General features: G+C 48.9%; 1 protein-coding gene across 2 annotated transcripts in view; it reads left to right on the plus strand.

The window, feature by feature from the left end:
- Nucleotides 1–14,049, plus strand: part of LOC119695216 (vascular endothelial growth factor receptor kdr-like) — a 126,378-nt gene that overhangs the window by 5,605 nt on the left and 106,724 nt on the right. The gene's annotated exons all lie outside the window — the stretch shown is intronic.

Consider the following 14,049-nt stretch of genomic DNA (forward strand, 5'->3'; position numbering starts at 1 on the left):
CAGGAACCAAGGTTTCTGCACGAGCTGTGACCTCAGAGGCTCAGCCAGGAGCTGCTTGCTCCGTTGAGGAAGGAGGAAGGCTCAGGATCAGCCTGTGGCTGAGGCTGTGAGGAGCAAAACTGATGGGTGCCCATTTTGTGGAAACTCCTCCCTGCCAGTGCTGGACACGCTTCCAAAGGCTGTGGGAGCAGGGATTGGCACGAGGGAGCTGAGCTGCTGCCCTGTGCCACTGCTAACTTCTGTCCCTTACCTACAGTGGAACACAGCTTTGCTCTCTGGTGGACAGGGAGCAAGCTGGGAACTGTTTTGTGATGGAGAGTGAGTGAGTCCGTGGACATCATGAGTCACTCCAATACCCTGTCCCCAAGCCCTTGGATTAGTCTGACTTTGCAGCACATACTTTTTGTCCCCACTACATCCTACATCCCTCTCCTGCTCTCCCCCCCTTTCCTGGATGTCTCCTAAACTCCCCTCAGGGCTCAGGATTCCTTGAATTTTTACATGAGGAGAAGCCAAGAGGAATTTCCCAGCCCTTCCACACCAGGGGTCTGCACAGTCTCTCTTCTCTGTCCCAAAATGAGTTTTGCCTTTATGATTCTTCCTGGTGCAGAGATTTCTGAACAAACCAAAGTGGGACTGCTTGAGACCTGCAGTTGAATCTCTTGTTTTCTACCAGCTCTTTGTATTCCTGCTGCAATGACTTTTTACAAGAAATAATTTTTGCAAGTCCCCCAGTACCTGGAAAAGCAGGAGGGACCACATCTCAAATATGAGGTGTGCGTGAGCAGGGCTTTTGTTTTGGCTCTAAGCAGGAAAGTTTTAGCACTGAGTCTTTGACTGAGCAACAAGGAAAGAACCTCATCTAACCCTGCAAATGATGGAAGTCTGAAAAAGTCACTTTTCCTTTGTGGCCTGCAGGGAATGGCAGAAGCACGTGGCCCTTAAAGTTTCAAAATTCAGCCAAAACCAAACTGAGACCCAGAATGTAAAGGAAATATATGGACCAGCCTTCTATTTTCAGATCACTTGCCTTTGTCTTCTTCATTTCCACATAGGTTTCCTTAGATCTTCCTGTGTTTTTCTGAACTGTGGGAACGTGATTGCCAAGGAAGTGGAGAGGGGAGTTTTCAGCCCTGCTGGGATTGTTCTTGATTTGAGGGTCAAGGAAGCCTGACCCTGTCATTACCTGTTCCATTTTTACAAAATCACCACTAATCTAAACCACCTCAGCCAAAACGTTTGCTTCCTTAGAGCCCCCAGCTCAGAAATTGCTCACCTGGAATTCTTCCTCACGGATACACCGGGGTCAGCTTGCAGGAAAAGCACCAGCCACCGTGGGGCTGCTTTGGCCATTCCCCTACAGCCCTGAGGAAAATGGGATTGCTCACAGGGGCACTCCACACACACACGAACAGCTGAGCTGGGAGGTGTTCATCCTGTTTGCTCTTCATGCAGAGCTCATTAACTGAAATCAGGGCTGAATAAACTCGTTTAGGACTCAGCAATTTCCTCCCAGTGCCCAGAAGCTGCAGTGGGGATGGGAGTGTGGGGGTGCCCAGAATCTTCTCCTCAGTTCCCTCACAGCTACTGAAAAGGGCTCTGTAGCAATAGGGATCATCCTGAAAGCTGCTCCTGAGCCTGCATTTCCCTGATTTTAGGGCTGGGTAGTGCAAGGGTCAGCGTTTCAACCTTTAATGTGCAGATACCTCCTACAGAGAGTCCCCCAAGAGCTGTAAAATGTGCTTTTCCCCTCTGCTTCTCCTCTCACTGATGCAGCTGCCAGGAGCAGCTCCTGCAGGAGCCATCACACACATCCCCACAGTAGCACTTGGAAGCCCTTGGTGTGGGCAATCCTGCTTCCAGGAGCAGGAAAAGCTTGGAAGAGCTTGCCCAGAGCCCTTCAGAGCAGGGATGTGCTGGGAGGAGGGAAGTAGACCTCTGGGGAGTTCCTTCTGCAAAGCTCCGGGTCTCTCTGCCTTTCCTTGCAGAGCAATAAATCCCACAGGTGCCCCATTGGGTCACTGGGACACCCCCTCCCCTTGGGAAGGGAACCCACTGCTGCCTCACTCCTCAGTTAATAATGATTTACAGACAGGGAAAGGATTTCTGGAGCTTCCAGTGCTCTGCTTCCTCACCCAGGAGGAGCACCAGGAGAAACAACAATGCAGAACACAGGGGTGGGGAGAAGTGTTTTTCCCAGCTCTTTCTGAGGCAAGATCTCTTTTCCCAGCTCTTTCTGGATGTGGATGAGGCAAGGCAGTGCTGTCAGCTCTCTCTGCATGACACAGCAGCACTGAGCTCGCCTGCTTGGAAGGGGTTTGTTACAATTAAAGAATGATTCAAGTCAATGTAAACAATGATGTCAGCCTGAGGACCTTTAAAACACAATTTAAGCTATAACACAGTGCAAAGCAGAGAGAATCAGGTAACCTTTTGGCCTGCCACATTTTTTCTCTGGAAATGGATCATGTCTGAGTTATTTTCATGTTTACACACTCGGGACAAGCTTTGCCTCTCACTCACACAGGTTTAAGGCTGTGCTTGGCTGAAGACAATAGCCTGTCTTTGAATTGTCCATTGTATGGCTCAGAACATTTATTTTCTTCTGGCTGTTTACACGTTCTGTGGTGGAATCTGAGGGGAAAAAAGGCAGACTGAAAGCTGCTCCCTCACTGCATGTTTTACAAAGGTAGAGATCTGACTGATCTTTCTGGAAAAGTCTTGATTTGCTTCACTGTGAGCAAGCAAAATAACCTGCTTCTTTTCCAGTGGTGAAGGGAAGCCAGAGTGTGCCTGAGCCTGCAGCAACCCCCAGTTGTGTGAGGCAGCACAAGAACCCTTCCTGCTATTCCTCACATCTATTTTGGCTGCACAGATCCTCTTCTGCTCAGTCCTGGAGACTCCCATGCTTTAAACCACTTTCCTTTAGTCTGGGCAGATTTTCTGCTGAGTAAGGACAGAGCAAAAGGGTTTGGCTCAATTGGAACTCCCAGAGAGAGGGATGAATCCCTAAATCCTGTGTCAGCATGAAGGGAGCAGAGTGTGGCAGGAGGGACTGCCTGGGGCAGAGCCTGGCAGCTCCCTGCTCTTGGCCCATCCCATTTTGGGTTTATCCCAGCTCATCCCACCCAGTGGGGCCTTTTCCAAGGATAATGGCACAGTGGCTCTCTGGGAAGGCAAGGCCAGGTGTTACCAAGAAGGCACTGATGATTCTGTGAACAGTTTTATTGCTTCATCCCCTGCTCCATCAGCAAGGAGATAAAGCAAGCCTGCAGAGTGATGGATTTACAGGTTTGGAATGGCTGTGGTGTTCTTGCCTTTGGAATGTTTTCTCCTGGCTTTCCCAAGCAGGCAAACAGACATGAGCTCAGTTCTCTGGGTCAGTTTGGGCAAGAGCAGCCCTGCTCTGATGAGGGAAGTGCAGGGTGAAATGAAAGACCCAGCTGGGACAGTTCCTGGGATGGAGGGACTTCCAGGGAAGGGGAATTCAGGAAAACAGGAGGCTGCTGAGCAAGGCTTGTCAAAGGTTCCCCCATCCAGCTCCAAACAGTTCCATCAGGAATTCTGCCATTGTTTACAATGGAATTGTTCTGATCTGTTTTATCTATTCTGATCTCTTGTATAAATTAGTCATTTTGCCTTTTTAATTGTTGTCAACTTTGTATTTGAAAAGTAATACTCAGACCCACTTGGTGAAATGCCATTATTAGTTTAATTTGATAAGTCATGAAGCCTTCTTCTAGTGATGCCTCAGGTTTCGGCTTTTATGTTTTTCAGGTTCTGTGCTGCTTTAGGGTGTGGGTCTGGGCTTCATATTAGGGATGGTGAGCTCTCTGCACAGAGCAGGGAGACAAAACAATTCCTGCTCTAGCTGGGGACCAAGGACAAATGATCCAAATCTCAGCCCAAGAGCACAAACACCGTGGGCTGAGGAGAGAAAAACAAGCAGGATGGGAGTGCATGGGCTAAAGCTGGAATGGGACAATGAACTGCAAGGTGCAAATGGAGCAGAACTGATCCAAGGGAGAGACCCCGTGAGCGGTCAGGGATTTTGGGACCATTTTGGTTCCTCTTGGGTGCAGCCCTGGCTAGGCTCTTGTGCTGCCCAAGGTGGATCCATTGAGGCCTTTTAATAAATCCCTGCTTTATTCTTTAGCTCTGTCCAGCCTCTGCTCTAGGGCAGCCTTCACAAGGCATCACTGGTTACTGAGGTTGCTGTCTCTGGAGCTTTGTGCACAACTATGGTGGTTATATTGCTATTAATAATAAACTACCAGCCTTATTTCCTAATATTCTGTGTGGGTGTCAGAGCTGCTGCACAATATCTGCCAGGGCAGGCTCCCCAGACAGGCACCAGGACATCCCACAGGTCTACAAGCATGGGCTGATACTCTCTAGAGAAAGGTTTTCCTTCTCCCATCCCAGGAATATGTGCCAAATTTGTTTTAACCTTCCCTCTGGCTTTCTGGTGGGTTTCTGGCAGAAGGACAAAAGAAGAGGACAGGAGTTTTGTCTGGGTATAAATCTAACTTTTCATTTGCCAAACCTGTCCAGCACTCAGGAGAAAATCAGGGCAGTAGAGATAAAAATTCTGTGCTCAAAGTGAGATTAGTAGGGAAGCTAAAGCTGAGCTGGTTTTGATTTCCATGGAGGATTGCTGGCACAGCTGCTGTTCGAGGCCATTTGCCCTTCCACTGTGCAATATCTTTGTACTTTAAAATTAATGTAGGCTTTGAAATACTACCTGGATTTGTGCTCTGGCACTGAGCAGTGCAACTTTGAGCTTGTCCCTCTCTGCCTACCTGTGCCAAGCGTAATCTTTAATCCAGGGTCCAGCACTGCACACTCTGCATGAGGCAAACACCAAAGCCTTTGTCCAGCGACTCTGGGATTGCTGTTGCAGGGTCTGGACATTTCTGATAGAGTGTAAACTCTTTCATTTTGCATCCCTGGAATAGCAATGATAGACAATATTGGTACATCATTGATGCCATCACTGGTGTGGTTCAGGATAAACACGTGAATCACCTGAATCAATCCCGAGGCTAAAGCCTTGCAGAGTCTTTTCTTTGGGCTGCTGATTCTTTAATTCCAGGCTGACCAATACATCTGGTGTCATCAGAAGTCTCCTTCAATTCAGAACTAAGCTAACCAGACTTAAAGAGAGAGAGGAGAGCCCAGAGCAGCCCAATTCAGTCATCTTTCCTGTTTTAAATTCTTTTGCTTATCTCAGTTCTGCCCTTGCCATCTGCTGGTAGTGAAAGCAGGGTAGTGACACTGGGGCATGGTGGGATGTAAGGAGAGTATCTCAAACTCTGATCTTCTGCACTGGAGATGATAAAGGAATTTTCAGGATAAAGGAATTGAGAGGAATTCTCAGCATCCACAGGGCAAAGATCTCCCTCGTGCTCTTCACTTTAATGGTTGGTGTCCTATAGGGTGCATTGTACTGCCAGCCTTTGAAAGGCTGCCTTGTTGTTTTGGTTCCATATTGTTCTGAGTTAAATGGTAGGAAAAGAGAAATTGCTGCCACCACAACATTCCCTTATAGGTCTATTCATTATTGATCCCCAGAGGAAGTGGAGAGTTCCCCTGGACAATGGGCAGATATACAAACGAGCATACATTAACTTTCTGTGCTTGTACAGCTCACTGGGGCTGCACTTCCTCTGCATTCTCAGGAGCACAAATTCAGGCATCAATTGGTTTGATGTCTTCCTCTGCCTTGAGCTGCTGCCTCGTTAGACATTCTGGGTGACAGGCAGCCCCTCTGAACCACAGAACACACAGTCAGAGAATTACATAATCACAGAATCAATGACAACCACAGAATCACAGAACTACAGAGTCACAGAACCACAGAACTGCAGAATCACAGAATCAATGACAGAACCACAGAACCAGAGAATCACAGGACTGCAGAATCACAGAATCACAGAACTATAGAATTACAGTCACAGAATCACAGAACCCCAGAATCAGAGAGTCATAGAAGTACAGAACCACAGAATCAATCACAGAACCATAGAATATCCTGGGTTGGAAGGGTCCCACAGGGATCATCCAGTCCAGCTCCTGCCCCTGCACAGGACACCCCACCAACTCCAGCCCGTGCCTGAGAGCTTTGTCAAAACACTTCTTGAAGAGAGAGGCAGAGGCTGGTGTAGAAATGCTTTGGGCAGCTGTGATGGAGCACTGAGGGATGCTCTGGACTGGGAGCACTGGGAACAGAGGGCACCAGGCCAGGTTTGTGGGGTTTGGCTCTGCTGGCCTGGGGTTGTGCTCCAAAGCAGCAGGGAGCTCAGGTGAGGTTGAAGTGACTCAGCTCTGTCCCCTACCCAGGGCAGCACTGACTCCAGCTCAGGGGCTGCAGCAGGGTGGGATGGAGGAATACCCAGAATCTCTGGAAGGAAAAGGCTGGGGTAATTCCAGCCCTGCTCCCTGCAGTGTGGGTGCTTTACTCAGGCCCTGCACTGAAGTTTGCAGGTGCCCCCTCAGTCTTCAGTGCATTTTGGCCTTGCATTCTTCCCTGCAGCACAGGTTTTTCCTGCCTTTGTGCCTCTGCCCTTCTGTAAATCAGGGAGGTTGGTCCTTCCCTTCCTCCTTGGAGGGATGGAGCAATCAATGTTTGGAACAGAAAAAGCAGCTGCAGGAGATTTGCTTCATCTTTCACTCCCAGCACCAGAGAAAAACCCACCTGAAGCTGCAGGGACAGGGCGGCATTTCAGGCTGTGAGGATCAGGACTGGGGACTGTGCTGGGCTTGGCCTGAACTGGCAGAAATCCCTGGCAGGGATGCTCAGGCCTTGCAAAGCTGCATTTATTTTCTGGAATTTCTTCTCCTGTGGTACCTCCCTCAGCCTCCTGAATGGTGAAACATCCATGGCATCCACATCCACACCTGCACTGGTGCAGAGGCACTCCAGCTGCAACCATATCCCAAGAAGCCTCTTGGTTTTCATTCTTCTGGCATGGAGGCAAAGCTAATGGCAAAGCTAATTTCCAGCCCTGATCTGATGGATTCCCCCACTGAGAGGCTCTTACAGTGAGAGGATTCCAGGCTGAGGGTTTGTTCTCATCGCCCCACGCTGGAGGTGCCTCTTGGAGAGCGTGGAGTGCCACCTGGGCTTGTCAGGAGGTTTTGCCCTCCTCCTTGGAACCCTCAAACAGCCCCTTGCTGCTTTCAGCAGTAGAAATAAGGTGATTACAGGCATCAGACTGCTCAAGGGAATATTGGGTTATTGGAGTTGAGAATCCAAAGGAGAAATCCCCCTTCTAGGAGCTCACTTGTTCTGGAATCTGCACTTTTGGGGAGAAGAAGAAAACTGCAGCTGAGCAGCATCCAGCAAGGGCTCAAAATCCAGCCTGAGTTCCTCCTTGCCCCTTGCAATCTGTTATTATTATTATTATTATTATTATTATTATTATTATTATTACCATTTTGACACTGTCCTTTCTCAGCCATGGATGTCTCCCTACAAAAGCTGCACCTACCCAAACCTACAGCTAGGGTTTGAGTACCTTAAGTACCAGCTCATTTTTGGGCCCAGCCCCTTGGATTTGCATCCTCAGAGGGTGAGCACAGCCACACAGAAAACAAAAGATGAATAACACACAGATACAAACAAGACACCCATTCACCATCCTCTCAAAGCTCAGTATCAAAGCTTTAAAGCTTATATCAATATTTGTTAATATTTTGTCGTGAGGAAGGGTGGGAAGAAAGAAAAAAAGAGATATTGTTCCTCCCTGGATGTGTTTTGTTTTCCCCAAGCAGCAGAACTTTAGGTATTTATTTTAAGAACACATTTCTGTGTCCAGTAGGTCTGAAAAACCTTGGGAGGACAGGACAGAGGGAGGCCAGGAGGGGTCAGTGCTGGAGCTGGGCTCTGAGGAGGGTCAGGACTGGGATTAGGGGCAGGCCAGGGATGGATGGGTTGATCCACGATGGTTGTCAGAACCCCTCACCCATCCTGTGGCAAAGTCTGTGAAACCAGCCCAGCAAAGCTCCTGAACCCTCAGCACCCCTTCAGCCACTGCTTTGCTTATACATGAGCAATATTCTGTCTCTTTTCTCTTTTCATGTGAAAATAATCACATTAATGCAGAGTCACAAAGTTGATCTGTGCATCCATTAATAGAATTGCAACTGCTTCGTCTCCTACCAAGCAATTTCTCTCACTGAAAAGGGAACACCAAAAGCAAGTGCTCACTGGAATATGCCACCCTGGCCTTTTAATGAAGATGAAAATACATAGAAAAAGCAAAATTCCTGGGCATTTTCAGCTTCCATGGCTGTTATTCTCTTTGTCACTGGGGCAATCCATGTGCTGGGTGGGCTGCAGTGCTGAGGGGCAGTATCTTTGTGCTCAGGAGCAGCATATTCCCAAGCATGTTGTCTTTGGCATGGCCAGTATTTTATCTGCCAGAGCCAATGTTAATGAAAAATTCCTGAAAAATTCCACATTTCAACACAGCATCACTCTGCTGGGAATAACAATCTCTCGTGACCTCGTTCAAAAGCAGATATCGGGCAGGATACAAAACAGGGAGGTGTTTCTGACTCCCCTGCCCCAGATGTGGCGATTTTGGGCTGAGTTTGTGGTGCTTGCCTGCCTTTAGGAGTGATCTCAGCACTGTCAGGTTGTGAACTCCCTGTGGGATGTGCACCCAAAATCAGGATTGTGCTGTCAGAGCCACGGGGCTGGTGACATTGAGAACTCCTTGTGTGGCACAGCAGTCCCGGCTCTTCAAAACACAGAATTTATAGCAATTTGTAGAGAAATGTCTGCACAGGAGGGGTGTCTCCTTCTGGGACACCACTGGCATTGTCACTGCTTGGGTCCCTTTGACACAGGGCAGGAAAATCTGTGACCCATCCCAGCAAACATCAGCCTGGATGGTTTGTCACACATGGCTTCATCTCCTTGTTGCAGCAGACTGGAAAACCAAGGTCAGGCAAATAAAGCTGGGGAGGAAAGCTCAAGTTCTGAGTGGCCTTAAATCACTGCCACCAACTGCAAAGTGACAGAGCAGGGAAATGGAAGGGACTAATTCACCTTGATTTGCATGAACTGGGTTCTCACCGGCGGATTAGGATTTCTGAGCCAGCCCATCCTCTCCCCTGGCAGAACTCCTTGGCCAGGTGGGCAGGACAGACCTTCAGAGCTGTAGGACTGGGGGCATCCCACCACAGCCCAGAGAGCCCTGCTCAGGACACCCTGCAGCAAAGCCAGGGGCCTGCTGGCTCTGTTCAGGGAGTGTGGGTCACTCAGGAAGTGGAGAAAGAAATGAGTGAGCTTGTCCAAAAGCAAGGAAAACCCAGGGATCCAGCCTCTCCACGCCCTGCCTGACCATGGGTCCTTTCTGCTCCACACACACTTTGTGCCCCGCAACGCAGAGGGCAAAGGCAAATCAAGCCTTACAACTGCCAGGCCGCCGAATGCAGTGTATTCCACAACATCCAGCCCTGCCAGGAGGCCGGGGAGCAGTGGGATTTATCCCCTGCAGGCAGGGTGGGAGGTGTTTGCTGTGCCTGCCTGGTGCCCCTGGCACAGGCACTGAAGGCGCACAGATAAGAGCAGCTGTAATTCCTGCTGTGCTCCAGCACACAGACACATCCCTGGGTGAACACTCAGCTCCCAGCCCCTGCAAGGTCCCCTCTTGCCAAAATCACCCTCCTTAGGAGATTTGTTTCAGTGGCAGCAGCTCAGTGAGGGCACAGGACGTTCCTCATGTGCAGAAAACATCTGTGCCTGCTCCGAGCTGCTGCCTGCTCTTCAGCTGGGAAGGATGCTGAGGGAGGGACAGGTTCTTGCCAATCACAGACTTTCCCAAATATTTATCTCTGCTAACACCAGTTTAGCTGCTGGATGCAGCCCAAGGTTGGTTCTGATGGGAGACTTCAAACACAATGCACATGAATCAGGGACGGCACATCTGGCACTGCCTGTGTGCTGGAGGAATATCAACAAAGAGCCAGCAAACTCCAGCTGCTGAATTATTTGTCCTGCAACAAGGCTGCAGCTTCATACCATCACCAGAGTGCCAGGAGGGTGCCAGGGATCACCTGGGGTTGCTCTGTGGTCCCTGTTGGCACTTGCACTCCTTTTTGCACAAGGGGCTCCAGACTGAAGGATCACCACTTTTTTGAGAAGGATTTAAAAGAGTGATGGAAGGAGTGGTGGGGCAAAGCAGGGCAGAGCTGCCAGTATTCAGAACATTTCTCTGATATTTTATTTCTGGAAGTATCTGATGCAAATGTTCCTTTCCTGGAAAGATTCCTCCCCTGCCTGCTTCCCCCGCCTCCCTCAGAACGCTGGTGCCAATATTCCTGCTGTGACTTCCTTGCTCCCAGGGGTTTCCTGCCGGAGATTTCCCTCCCCTCTGGCCTGGAGCTGGTGGTCCCTGCACTGTTCTGTGGGAGGAAGGAATGGCCTCAGCAGTGCCTGGGATGCTGGCAGGTATCCCTGAGGGATTTCAGCTGGTCCTGCCAGCACAGAGGTGCTCTGGGAGGAGGGCTCAGCCATTCCTGGGAGTCTCTGATCCTCTTTTCCAAAGTGTGAGCCTGGTGCAGGGAATGGCTGGATCCCTGTGCAGGGAGACATTTCAGCGCATGCTGCATCCCACTCCTTCCCATCCTCTCAGGAAGGGAGCCCTGCCCCCAGGATTGTGTCCAGCAGCTCCTCTCTCTCCATCCCTCTGATAAATGGATAAGCACAACCTTCAGCCAGGCAGAGTTTGGCAAGATGGCATGGACAGAAACCTTGGAGCTGAGGGTACAAATCTGCAGTGCTCAAAGGGTCATTTTGATCACTTCAGAACATATCACCTTGCAGAGCCACCCTGGAGAGAGGCTTATCACTTTAACTTCCCTGATTAGCCCAGGACACCAATTTTAGGCACTGTAAAAACAGTGGAGGTCAAATTTACTATGGAGGGCAAGGACCAGTGACTCAATTTTCCTTATTCTTTATAGTCACTTTTCACCTTGAAGAACAAAAGGTCCCAAAGTCAGAGAACGTTTGTTCTTGAGTCTTGCCAAAGCCTTTTCTTTTTTATTAAACCATCATTAAAATCTGGGCCCTTTGCCTTGACAAAAGAAAAGAATATATTTGTGTACACTTAAGTGACAGGAAAGAGCCTGTGAGGCAGGCCTGGTCACAGATAAAGGAATTCCGGACATTATTCCTTGTGCTCCAAGGGGTTGTGACATGGGATTTCCTCTCCAAGTGGTAAATAGCCCTGCAGTTGTACAGCAGGGTGGGGCCACCCCTGGTTTCTTTAAAACCAGAAGAGATGAAAGCACTTTGGGAGAAGAAAGAGGGGCTGGGTGCATGTACACAATGAATCCCTGGGAATGGCAGGGGGGGATCCACCTGCTCCAAGCTTTGCCTCCAAAAACTTCCCAGGGGTTTGAGGTGCTGCCAGCTGGGCTCTGCTTTGGGAAGAACAGCTCATGGCACAGCAAAGTAGATTTAACTCCAAGGAGTGGCCCCAAATCTCAGCAGCTGGCATTCTCTCCCTGGATCTGTGGGAGATAGGTGCAATCTGTGGGGAAATGGGTTTGGTTTGGGATGACTCTGGATCCTTCCTGCCTTCTCTGAAAACTCCACTGCACACTGTGGGACACTGAGTGCCCATCCTGGGCTGGAATGGGATCAGAGAGGGCAGTGAGGGTGGGATCCCACGGCTGTGAGCTCCTCCAGGAGCCTCACTGGGATTTGGAATCTGAATGAGGCAGTCGAGGATTCTGTAACTGAAGGCACCTTTCTGTCTTGTGCTGAGTCATGCCCAGCAGTGGGGTGAGCATTTCTGTAAGAAAACAGAAGAGCTGGAGCTGCAGATTTTATCCTGTTCTCATTTTAAATCAAAAAACATTCAGCTTTGGATTAATCCTTTGCGTGGAGGGCTCACCAAAGCGCCTGAGTTGGGTGAAGACAGAGGGAGAGGAACATAACTCTTGTGATGAGGGAGACAAGAACATTGAGCTGATTTTATATCTGGATTTCCTTTCCTCCCTATTCCTATGGCTGTCCTGGAGGGTCAGCAGAGCCTGCAGATCCCAAACCTCCCAGCTACAGCCAGGCTTAATGAGAAAGGGAAAGATTTGCACATTACAGCTCTCCAAATCCTCAGGATTCAGGTCTTCAACAATAAACATTCATTTAGGGAATCAGCAGTGAAACAGAGAAATTAGCATTTGCAGGAGTGTGCAAGTGGCAGGTTCCTGCATGAGCTTTGCTTTGCCTTCTGCTTGAGTGTAGATATCTGAATTATTTTCCCTTTCAACTCCAATGGGACCTCGTGTCAGTACAGGGAGGCACGGGATCAGACTGGAGGATCCCACCAGGAAAATGGGATTGTCGATGAGGTCGAGCTGCTGCTTCCAAAGCTCAAGATCCAGTTTGGATGAGCTGTGAGGATCTGGTTCCAGTGGTGAATAAAACCCATGGGGAGGGCTGGAGAGGTCGAGATTGTGGCTGTGTTCTGCCCCTACTGCATCTCACTGGCTTTAGAGATTGTGTCAAGGGGGTTGAAGTCCCTACAGAACACAAGGAGGGCTCTAAACAAGTTCAGAACTGGAGAATGCCAAGGAAAAATGCCAAATTTTCCTTCTTTCTCTGTGCCTCCTTACCAAACATCCACATTTTTCTGGAAATGGGGAAAAAGAGAAAGTTGCCCTGTTGGCTGCAGGAATAAAATACTACAGCTAAAATTCCTCTATGGCTGCTCTGAGGAACAACAAAGACAGTGAGAGATGAATCATGCAGAGAATTACTCATTTCCAAACAGTAAACAGGTCATGCTCAGCATTGTTAACTCAGGGTTGTCACTGCTGTGGGAGTTTGGGGAGAGCAGGGGAAAATCTGTCCTTGCTCAGGAGTGAAAAGATGGGAATCAGGCTGGAATTGCACCCAAAAATTGGCACTTCTGCCACGGAGTGTGGGGCACTCTCACTTCAGGATCACTACAAATTCTTGTTTTTCTGATATCCTGGTACAATCCATTAAATCTCACCAGATAAACTGTATTTGCATGGCCAAAGGCCAAACAACACTGAAAATGAACAAACAGAACCCTTTTAAGAAAGATTTATAAGAAACTAAACAGGTCTAATACTGAGGTTAGGGACTTGTAGTTTTAAAATAGCTCAACTGAATTAAGAATACAAAAAGTGATCTGCTGTCCTTCCTCCCGTGGTGATGAGAGCAGGGGAGAGTTTTTGTTTCATCACAGGGGAAACTGTTCTTTAACTTCAGTGCCATTGTGGGGGAAAACATCCCTTAATTTCAGTGTCACCACTGAGAAAATTGTCCCTTAATTTCAATGCCATTGCAAGGGAAACTTTTCTTAATTACTATGACAGTGTGAGGGAAACTTCCCTTAATTTCAGTGCCATTGTGGGGGAAATTTCCCCCTAATTTCAGAGCCATTGCCCCATATCAGGATCTCTTCCTGCTGCCTCTGCCTGGCCTCAGAGGGCTCTTCCCACTGCACAGATGTCCATGTCAGCACAGCAGCTCCTGTGAACAAGCTTTGCAGGATTGGGGCTTGATCTACAGCTCTTTTTACTCTCCAGCAGTGTTTTTCTCCTCCCAAAGCTGCTTCCATGCTTTGACCTTGCTCTTGAGCCCAGCAGAAATGCCTCACAATTTTCCTGAAGGCTCTCTTTATTCCGATGGCTCCTGTTTGAGCCACTGCTATGCAGTTAATGCTGCGCAGTCCTTTCTACCCTGAGACCTTCCAGCCAAGGGTTTTACAATTTGGCAGCTGAGGTTTCAGCCTGAAAATTCATCCCTGTTTTTTTACTCTCCCCCAAGAGCCTGTTTTCAATTGATATAAACATTTTGATAGCTTAAGAGTGCAACAAAATGCTGAGCCTCCCTTTCCAGCTGGAACCCAAGAGTTGTTCCTTTGACTCCAAGTGTTGCTTGTTGTTGGCTGTGCCAGTGGCTGGGCTTGGCTTGGCCTGGCCATGCAGATCCAGGCACCTCTGGAACCTCCTGGCACATCCAGGGAAAATTCAAACCCATTTTGATGTGCTTTT

Source organism: Motacilla alba, chromosome 4A (assembly GCF_015832195.1).
Source record: "Motacilla alba alba isolate MOTALB_02 chromosome 4A, Motacilla_alba_V1.0_pri, whole genome shotgun sequence".
Classification (NCBI taxonomy): domain Eukaryota; kingdom Metazoa; phylum Chordata; class Aves; order Passeriformes; family Motacillidae; genus Motacilla; species Motacilla alba.